At 42.4% G+C, this 7,699-nt stretch overlaps 1 long non-coding RNA gene across 1 annotated transcript; it reads left to right on the top strand.

Moving 5' to 3' along the window:
* Nucleotides 1–439: 439 nt before the first annotated feature.
* Nucleotides 440–4,512, top strand: LOC141567941 (uncharacterized). Its single transcript, XR_012490938.1, has 2 exons — nucleotides 440–1,138; nucleotides 2,544–4,512. It is a non-coding gene; the product is annotated as an uncharacterized LOC141567941 (long non-coding RNA).
* The last annotated feature ends 3,187 nt before the right edge of the window (nucleotides 4,513–7,699 follow it).

Genomic DNA, 7,699 nt, shown 5'->3' with positions numbered 1-7,699 from the left:
AACCCTATATTAGAAAAAATATTAAGTACTAAAGGGTAACACTGACTAACATTGATTTTAGGAAATCTAAGAAAATTCTGTTTAAATACATTATGTTTACCTACCCTAAGCATAGCAATATTTAAATTATAAGATAGTGTTTTGATTGGATACCTCCAGCTACTTGGAATAACAAATTCTCCCTGTCATTAACAGTGAGATTATTTCTTCTCTGGAACTGAGCCAACATAGGCATTTTTTTAGCTTAATGAAACAGATCCCTTTCTCTCACACATCGTGATGTGGAGGTTTGCCAGGCTCTTGGTTGGAAGAATCACACTTCTTCATTCTTATTCTTCTGAAATGGCTTAAAAAGCACAAAATGTACGACTAAAGCTACTCTGTTATTTCTGTCTCCCAACCCCTTCTGATACTTACAGACACTGTCACGTCAGCAGGATTCTGGGTTTCAGGTTGCTTCAGTGAACATTCAACGCTGTCGGTGAGTTTGGAATTAAAGTCAAAACCATCGACCGTTGATTGTACCCTATGGCTAACCTTCACCTACTCCACGCCCTACTCCAGAAATTGCTGGAAACCGGAAACCAAAGCTGGACACACCAGGACATCCTCTGCCCTGGGCGGACATTATTTTTTAAAAGGTCACAATCAACATTCATTGCTGTCGGTGGGTTGAACTGTGTGGACAAGCTCACTGAACAATGAATGCAACTGTGGCCCCGCTCTCTGCAGTCTCAACCCGGAGAGAGTCCATCTTTGAAAAATGCACTGAAAGTAGGAAAGTGGTTCTTTACTTTTCACATCCGCCCAGCTTTTAGGCTCATCTATTCAATTTATATCGTATGGGCAGGTTTCAATGAAAAAGGCAGCAGTTTACACAGCAGTAATACTTATGTGCATGTCCGTATGTTAGAAACAGAACTTTTGGGGCAAAAGGTTAACATTTTGTTCACGGATCTATAGCATAACCATCTGAGTTACCAGCTTCCTAGGGTCGAAGTGTGGGTGAAGACGTGAGGAAGATGCCAGCACCTGTGTAATTGGCACCCATGCCCTTCAAACGACAATGACCCTTAACAACATCCGTTTTCTGCATCATTGGTTAGATTTCCTGGTCAACTTATGACAGAAACACCAGGTAATTTTGACTTTCTCTTGCTGTGGGTGGGGACTGACTCAAATATTTCCTCTTGCTATGGAATTTGCTAAGGAGGGAAGAAAACATACATAAAGAACTATGCAACTATTGGAACACTTAAGAGAGTCTTATAGTAGATTGATTTCTCAAATTAGATTCAAATTTAAGGTTAACTTGACCCAGTTGGTTTGTGTTCCTCCTTCTAAGAACCTAGTCTGTACTATTCGACTTACGAGCATGGCCTATTAATTATGACACTATTTATCAAGAATTTTAAAATGTTTGCAAACTTTAAATCTGTCATTCTATGTCTAGGATTCTCTCTATGTATGTGTGAAGATATTCAAATCAATATTATTTTTAAGAATTTAATAATGAAAGCAAGCTACATGTGCAACGATGGAGAAATGGGGCAATGACTTTTGACAAGAATATCATAGGAAATAGTAATGACCCAACAGTGTTTTAATAGATGGAGAGTCTGCTAATAATTAAGTAAAACTCAGACTGATGATTAAATCTCAACTTACTATAGTAGCCGCCATGGGGAAGCTAATTATCCTTCCTAAGCCCCAATTTTCTCAGCTATATAATTGTTATAATATTCCCTACCTGAGAGTGTTGTTTTGAGGATAAATGAAATAATTCACGTAATGACTTTTGTATAATGTCTGACACTCACTGTTTAGTAGTAGCAGTAAACTCTAGCCTGTGTGTGATAGGATCCCATTATGGAAAAGTTAGTATGTTTACTGAACTCTCAGTGCTAGGATTTGGGTCATTTTTTTTCTCCTCTGTATTACAGCTTTCTTTTTCTTCTTTGGTTTCACAGTGATAACATCTACCTCTTTACTGTCCTAGAAGACTCTAGGTCTTGGTTCAAAATAATCACACCACAAATTATGCTTCCCTTTTGGTCAATTGCAAAAAAAATGAAATAAAGTTACATAGGATTATTATTTACTTTATTTTTATTGAATTCACACAATGATATACTGTTTCTTTTAATCCTCACAAGAGCTAGGAAATACTATTTTTTAAAAAATAGTATTCTTTAGACGGGGATAAAACAGTAATATGTCTGCTGTCTGGGAGAGGTATGGCTCTAACCATCAAGTTCCCATTCAAAATTTGAGAACCTAAGTCTTTAATTAATCGCTATTTCTAAGAAAAGGAAAACTAGCATATTCCTTTCAAAACAATATCGCAGTCTGAATTAACTTTCACTGGCATTTAAGTCAAATATAAAGACATGGTCTGAGAACAACACATGTACTCCCAGCTCTGTATTTAGAAGGATAACCTATAATTTAAGTGACCTGAGACCTGTTTGTTTTTTTGTTTTTGTTTTTTATCATAGAAAATAATCTCTGTAAATTAGAGCTTTTATCTGTTTCATTTGCAGCTCCAACCCGGCACCAAGAGCCATGGCAAACACATGATAAGAACTCAATAAATATTAGTGGAGTGACTGACTCATGAACACATCTACTCAGCAAGCAGAACCTTCAATGACTGACTCATATGATACGATGCTTTAGGCCAGAAGCTATGAGTCAATGTTGAGTCTTCCTTGAAATGTATTTTTTTCCCAGAAAACTACATACACAACAGTGGCCTTTATTTCTACCCTCTAGAGTGGAGTCCTGACATTTACTTATATATTTTCCATATATGAATTTAGCTACTGTCTTTCTTCCAATCTCATAGGAAATTAATGGTAAGACAAACCACCATTGTATGAAGCAGTGAGAAAAAAACGGAAGAACCCTGGCCCTTGTAATTTTAAAATGTCACCAATCATAAGACACATCTCAATTTCAGAGATGTTAAAAGGTAAAGAAGATGCATCTCAGAGTCAGTGAAATACAGTATTTGTCTTCAGAAGTCTACCATTGATGGTTTACCCTCCTTATATTATACAACAGATATAATTAATCCTGGAAAGGCAATGCGAGCAAGAAAACAATGGTTGAGACGTATGGGGAATGATTTTAATTTCCCCCCCCACAAATAAACTGCATGGTTTGAACTTTATAAGTGTTTAAGCGATTTTCAAGGGTTGTTTTAACTATACACGACTTTTATCCTAGACGCTGACTTTAAAATCTAAGTTTCCCCTTGACCTTCAAGGTAAGAAAAACTCCTCATTCTAAGCAGATTTTTGTTACTTTCTAAGATTATAAATTACAGCTAGTAAGAAGAATGGCCATTTATTTAGCAGCCAAATTTGTATTTTTAATCCTTTCTTTTACTTTCCACAATGCCATCGCCACCCAATATAATTTTAATGGATCTTAATTGTATTTTCCAAGTCACTACTCCATCCTCTTCCTACTGCCTCTGGGAAAGCAGATTGGGAATATTTTCAGGCTCCTTTAAACCACCCTTCCCTGCAAAGTCTCCTGAAAAATCAACACCAAGTAATAAGAAAATATTCCACTGTAGTCACTGCCTGAGTGTCTCTCAGCCCTGGACAGACAGCTCGGACCCGTGTGCAGAAAGCCTGGGCTGGTGGCACCAATTCACACAAAGCCATTTGTAAGATGCCTGGTCTGTGCCATCCATCCTCTTACCTCAGGCAACCCGCCGTGCTGCTTAAGTGCTAACACATGCTTTGCAACTGCAGGAAGGGGTATGGTTTACAGATTAAAATTAGATGCAGAATTCAATTGCTTGAGCACAGCAGAAAAAACGGGGGTAGTGGGAAGGGTGGGGACAATTCGGGCATGCCAATACTCACACACACTCAATTCCAAGACGTGGATTTCCATGAATTTCCATTAGCATTCTTGGGTTCAGGTCCTGCTTTCATCACTGAGAGTCCCTTTCAGAGCAATAACACATAGAATCTATCAAAGATTATGCAGCCCCATGAAAACGCATGTTCAAAAGGCAGAATTTATGGCCGTGAGAGATCTCTGAGTTAAATACCAGAGCTCCTTTTAGAAAGCCAAGTAGAGTCGTTTAATGACTACTAATGACATTTGTAACTTTTCAGTCGGCCATAATAAGAGTAATCAGATCGCGGGCTTCAGGGTGTAATGTGATCACCTGTGCTTTTCAGAAAGGAATTTCCGTGCACATGGACAGCTCGGCACAGCTGGCCAAGAACACTACTGGTAATGTCAGACGAAGGGGAGGACACAGCACCTTCTCCAGATCACTAAATGCCTCTGCAGCTGGTAATCACCAGCTAACACAGCCGTTAAGATAGATGCATCTTTGTGAAATTAAAAGAGCCAGTCGTTGCTGAAACCACTGGAAAAGGAAATGAGTAAGTCCGTCGTGTGTACTTGGTTGCTTTAGAGTCTAAGGTCATAAAATGAAAAGTTGTGCACTCTTCCCGTCAAGAAACATGTGTTGGGAGCCTAGTTACTTACTTACTGGCATTTTGTTAAGTGTCGGGAGATACCATCTCCTGTGAACTTGAAGTCTGGTGGCAGAGCGTTTCATCACATAGTTGCATAAATAGAGAGCTGTAAAGTAAAGAGCTAGAGAGTAACAGGGAGACCACCAGAACATTTAAAAAGAGGAAAACTGTCAAAGCTGAGTCTTATTAACTTGCAAAGCCAGGGAACACACGAATGAAGACACTCACTAACTCTGTCACCTGACAGGAGTATTTTTGGTGATGTGCTAAGGTAGGAGTGAAAACAAGCTCTGCAAAGATGACAGATGAAAGCAAGGTGTGTGCAGGGCTGGGCAAAACACATCTCACAGCGTATTGGTCAGTGGAGAGTCTGGTTAGCTCCAGGAAGGGTTTGGTACACCAAGGTCATGCAAAGTTCATGGTCTTTTATGAGCCTCAGCTGGTTAGAGCTAGCTGTGAAAAAATTTGGTTTTGATATCTTCCAGGCAAGCGCTGCTCTAGTGGAAATGTTTCCATTTACAGATGCAAAAGATAACGGGTGAAGGAGTCGGGGCTGTGGGGTCAGGGGACGGAGATAGAGCACCCCGGGACAGGAGAATTACATGTACAGACGGCAAAAGTGGGATAAGAATGGCAGTTCAAGGAGAGGGTAGAGACCAGCATGGCGTGGCTGGAGCTCCAGGCTGAGGAGGTGGGCTGTGGCGAGACCATGAAAGAATGTGTGCGCCATGTTTAAAATGTCTGCCTACTGTCCTAGCAACAATAGAAATCACCTGAAGGATTGTAAAACAAAGGGTAGGGGTAGGGGTTGGAGGGTAGTGGATGGTCTGATTTGTGTTTCAAAACCATCACTTTGGCTACAGTGTGACAGATGAACTGAAGGGTTTGCTAGTAGGAGGCAATTATCATTGTGAAGGAGAGAGAGAGAGACAGAATTAAAAACAATGAGTCTGGATGGTTTCAACACTGAAAGAGTGATAGCGTGAGGGGAGATAATAATTAGGGCACCCAAACGTCACGCTGCCCCATAGTTCATAAATATCACACCTATCCCTCCATCCTGGGTTTTCTCTGTCTTGGAGACTGTGGTTAGCAGCCTCTAAAATGGCCTCCACAATCCCCATCAAGTGACGTGTGCAGTCACCTCCTCTGGAGTGTGGCCTGGACCTAGTGACTTAATTCTAACCAACTGAAAGTGCTAGAGATGACAGCGTCGCTCCCAAGACTAGGTTTCTGTCTCGATGGTTGTCTCTTGCTGTCTCCTGGACACGCTCTGTGGGGACACCATCTGCTGTGTCCTACACAAAACAGTCTTGTGGAAAGGGTCTCATGGAGAGGGGCTTACGCCTGCCAACAGCCCCTGGAGCGAGCTTGCAAGTGCATCCTCCTGCAGTGAAACCTTGAGATGGCAGAAGCTGACCCATCACGGTGGCTGCAGCCTCCAAACAGCCCCTGAGCCAAGAGCAGCCCCGCCGAGCCCTGTGGGATTCCTGACCCACACCAACTGTGAGACCGTAAGTCTTTATTCGAAGTGCTAACGTTTGCAGCGATTTGTCACACAGCCAGAGGTGGCTTCCGCAGGGAGATCGCTGCTTACGCTGGTCGCCCTCCTTGTGTCACATTCACTTTTTAAAACATCTCCATTGAACTCTTCACACGTCTTCACTATTTTATTTCTTTTCACTTCCTTACTAAAGCTTTTCTTAAAACGTTGCTTTTTTGCTGAAATTCGTGTACAGATAGACATAATAGAAAAGTTCATTGTTTTATGTTCTAGTAGTTTCAAGATTGATCAAAGAGAAGAGAATAGGGGGGTGAAGTACATATAAACAGTTCTGTGCTGTGGCTCGGGGGTATTCTGCTTCGGTAAATTCAGCACGTTCATAGAGCAGATAAACTCAAATACCAGAAAGTATATTTATCTTCTCTGTTTTGTTCCTTGTTAGTCATCTTAATACAAACCCTGGTTGTACTTATTAAATACAGAAAACTCTGCCTTTGGGTTTTGGCTGTAATTATGTCATGACAAGAGAAAGGCTTTTAAGTCTCACTCGTGATACGTGGCCACCACAAAATAAGAATGAGCTTTGGGCATATGTAAAATCGGAAATGAGCTTCTTTCCATGAAAATCTTGTCCCCTGGATGCTGCGGGGCAGTATCTGCAGTAGCTCCCGCTCCGTCCCCACCGCACCCCCACCGTGAGGTCCTTCTCAGAGGTCCCAGCAGATTCCCAAGCCCGGGCAGACAGAGTGCACCGGCCGCCCTCCCCTGCCTCCTTGCTGTACGACCAGAGCCAGTTTCCTTATGTCGCTGTTCTTCTGGTGGGGAGAGCCCCACCCCGCGGGCACAGCACCCCTGCCCACGGGGACCCCACGGCTGATAGATAGCAAAGGCTGCCGAGCAGATGATGCTATTCCGGGGCATCTGAGACATTTCACACGATTCCCATAACAGTGTGTCCTCCCTGACCCCTGCTGTCAATACCAGCTATGGCGTTTCTGCTGTCATTTCCCATGTGCTATTGCCAAAGCTACAAATAACTTGACTCTAACTTGACAAATTGGAGCTAAACAGAAGCCATATGGTTCTCGGGAGCATACGGGGTGGTTGCCCCTCTCCCACCTCTCACACTCATAACTCAAGGTCTCAGGGTAAAAACGAAGTGCCTGCAGCTCCGCCTGCAGCTTTTCTCCCCATAAAGCCCAGGGAGGTGTCTTCGGGGACCCTCCTGGGCGGGCATGGCTCTGGCGCCCTATATCCTGCTTCCTCCTTACAGGATGAAGCTGGCCCCAGGCGTTTGAAAGCTGCCAGAATCCACCAGTACCCTCAGTTCAGATTCTCTTTTCTGATCGGCATTATTTTTTCAGACACGTGAGTTCTCTACACGACAGGTATTATGACCTTAAAACTACTCAAACACACTAGCTTTGCAAACAGAATGAGACTAAGAGTGACTCATAATGTACCTAAATTCCAAAATGTTAGGACAGGATTCTTGTTGAAATCAGGCAACCTAGGCCAATCAACAATCACCTGATGGGCGAGGTCATGTAAATCCATGACTGCTGATTGGCTAAGGAGGCAGAGTCACATAAATTCATGGCAGCTCCAACTGAAATACTATAATTAAGAGCGTTGGATGGATCGCTTTCCAGGAGAATGGTGGGAGGGGTGGCGGTCGTTCTCT

The sequence above is a fragment of the Rhinolophus sinicus genome, linkage group LG12 (assembly GCF_036562045.2).
Source record: "Rhinolophus sinicus isolate RSC01 linkage group LG12, ASM3656204v1, whole genome shotgun sequence".
NCBI classification, from domain to species: Eukaryota; Metazoa; Chordata; class Mammalia; order Chiroptera; family Rhinolophidae; genus Rhinolophus; species Rhinolophus sinicus.
This window is presented reverse-complemented; position numbering and strand designations above follow the sequence as displayed.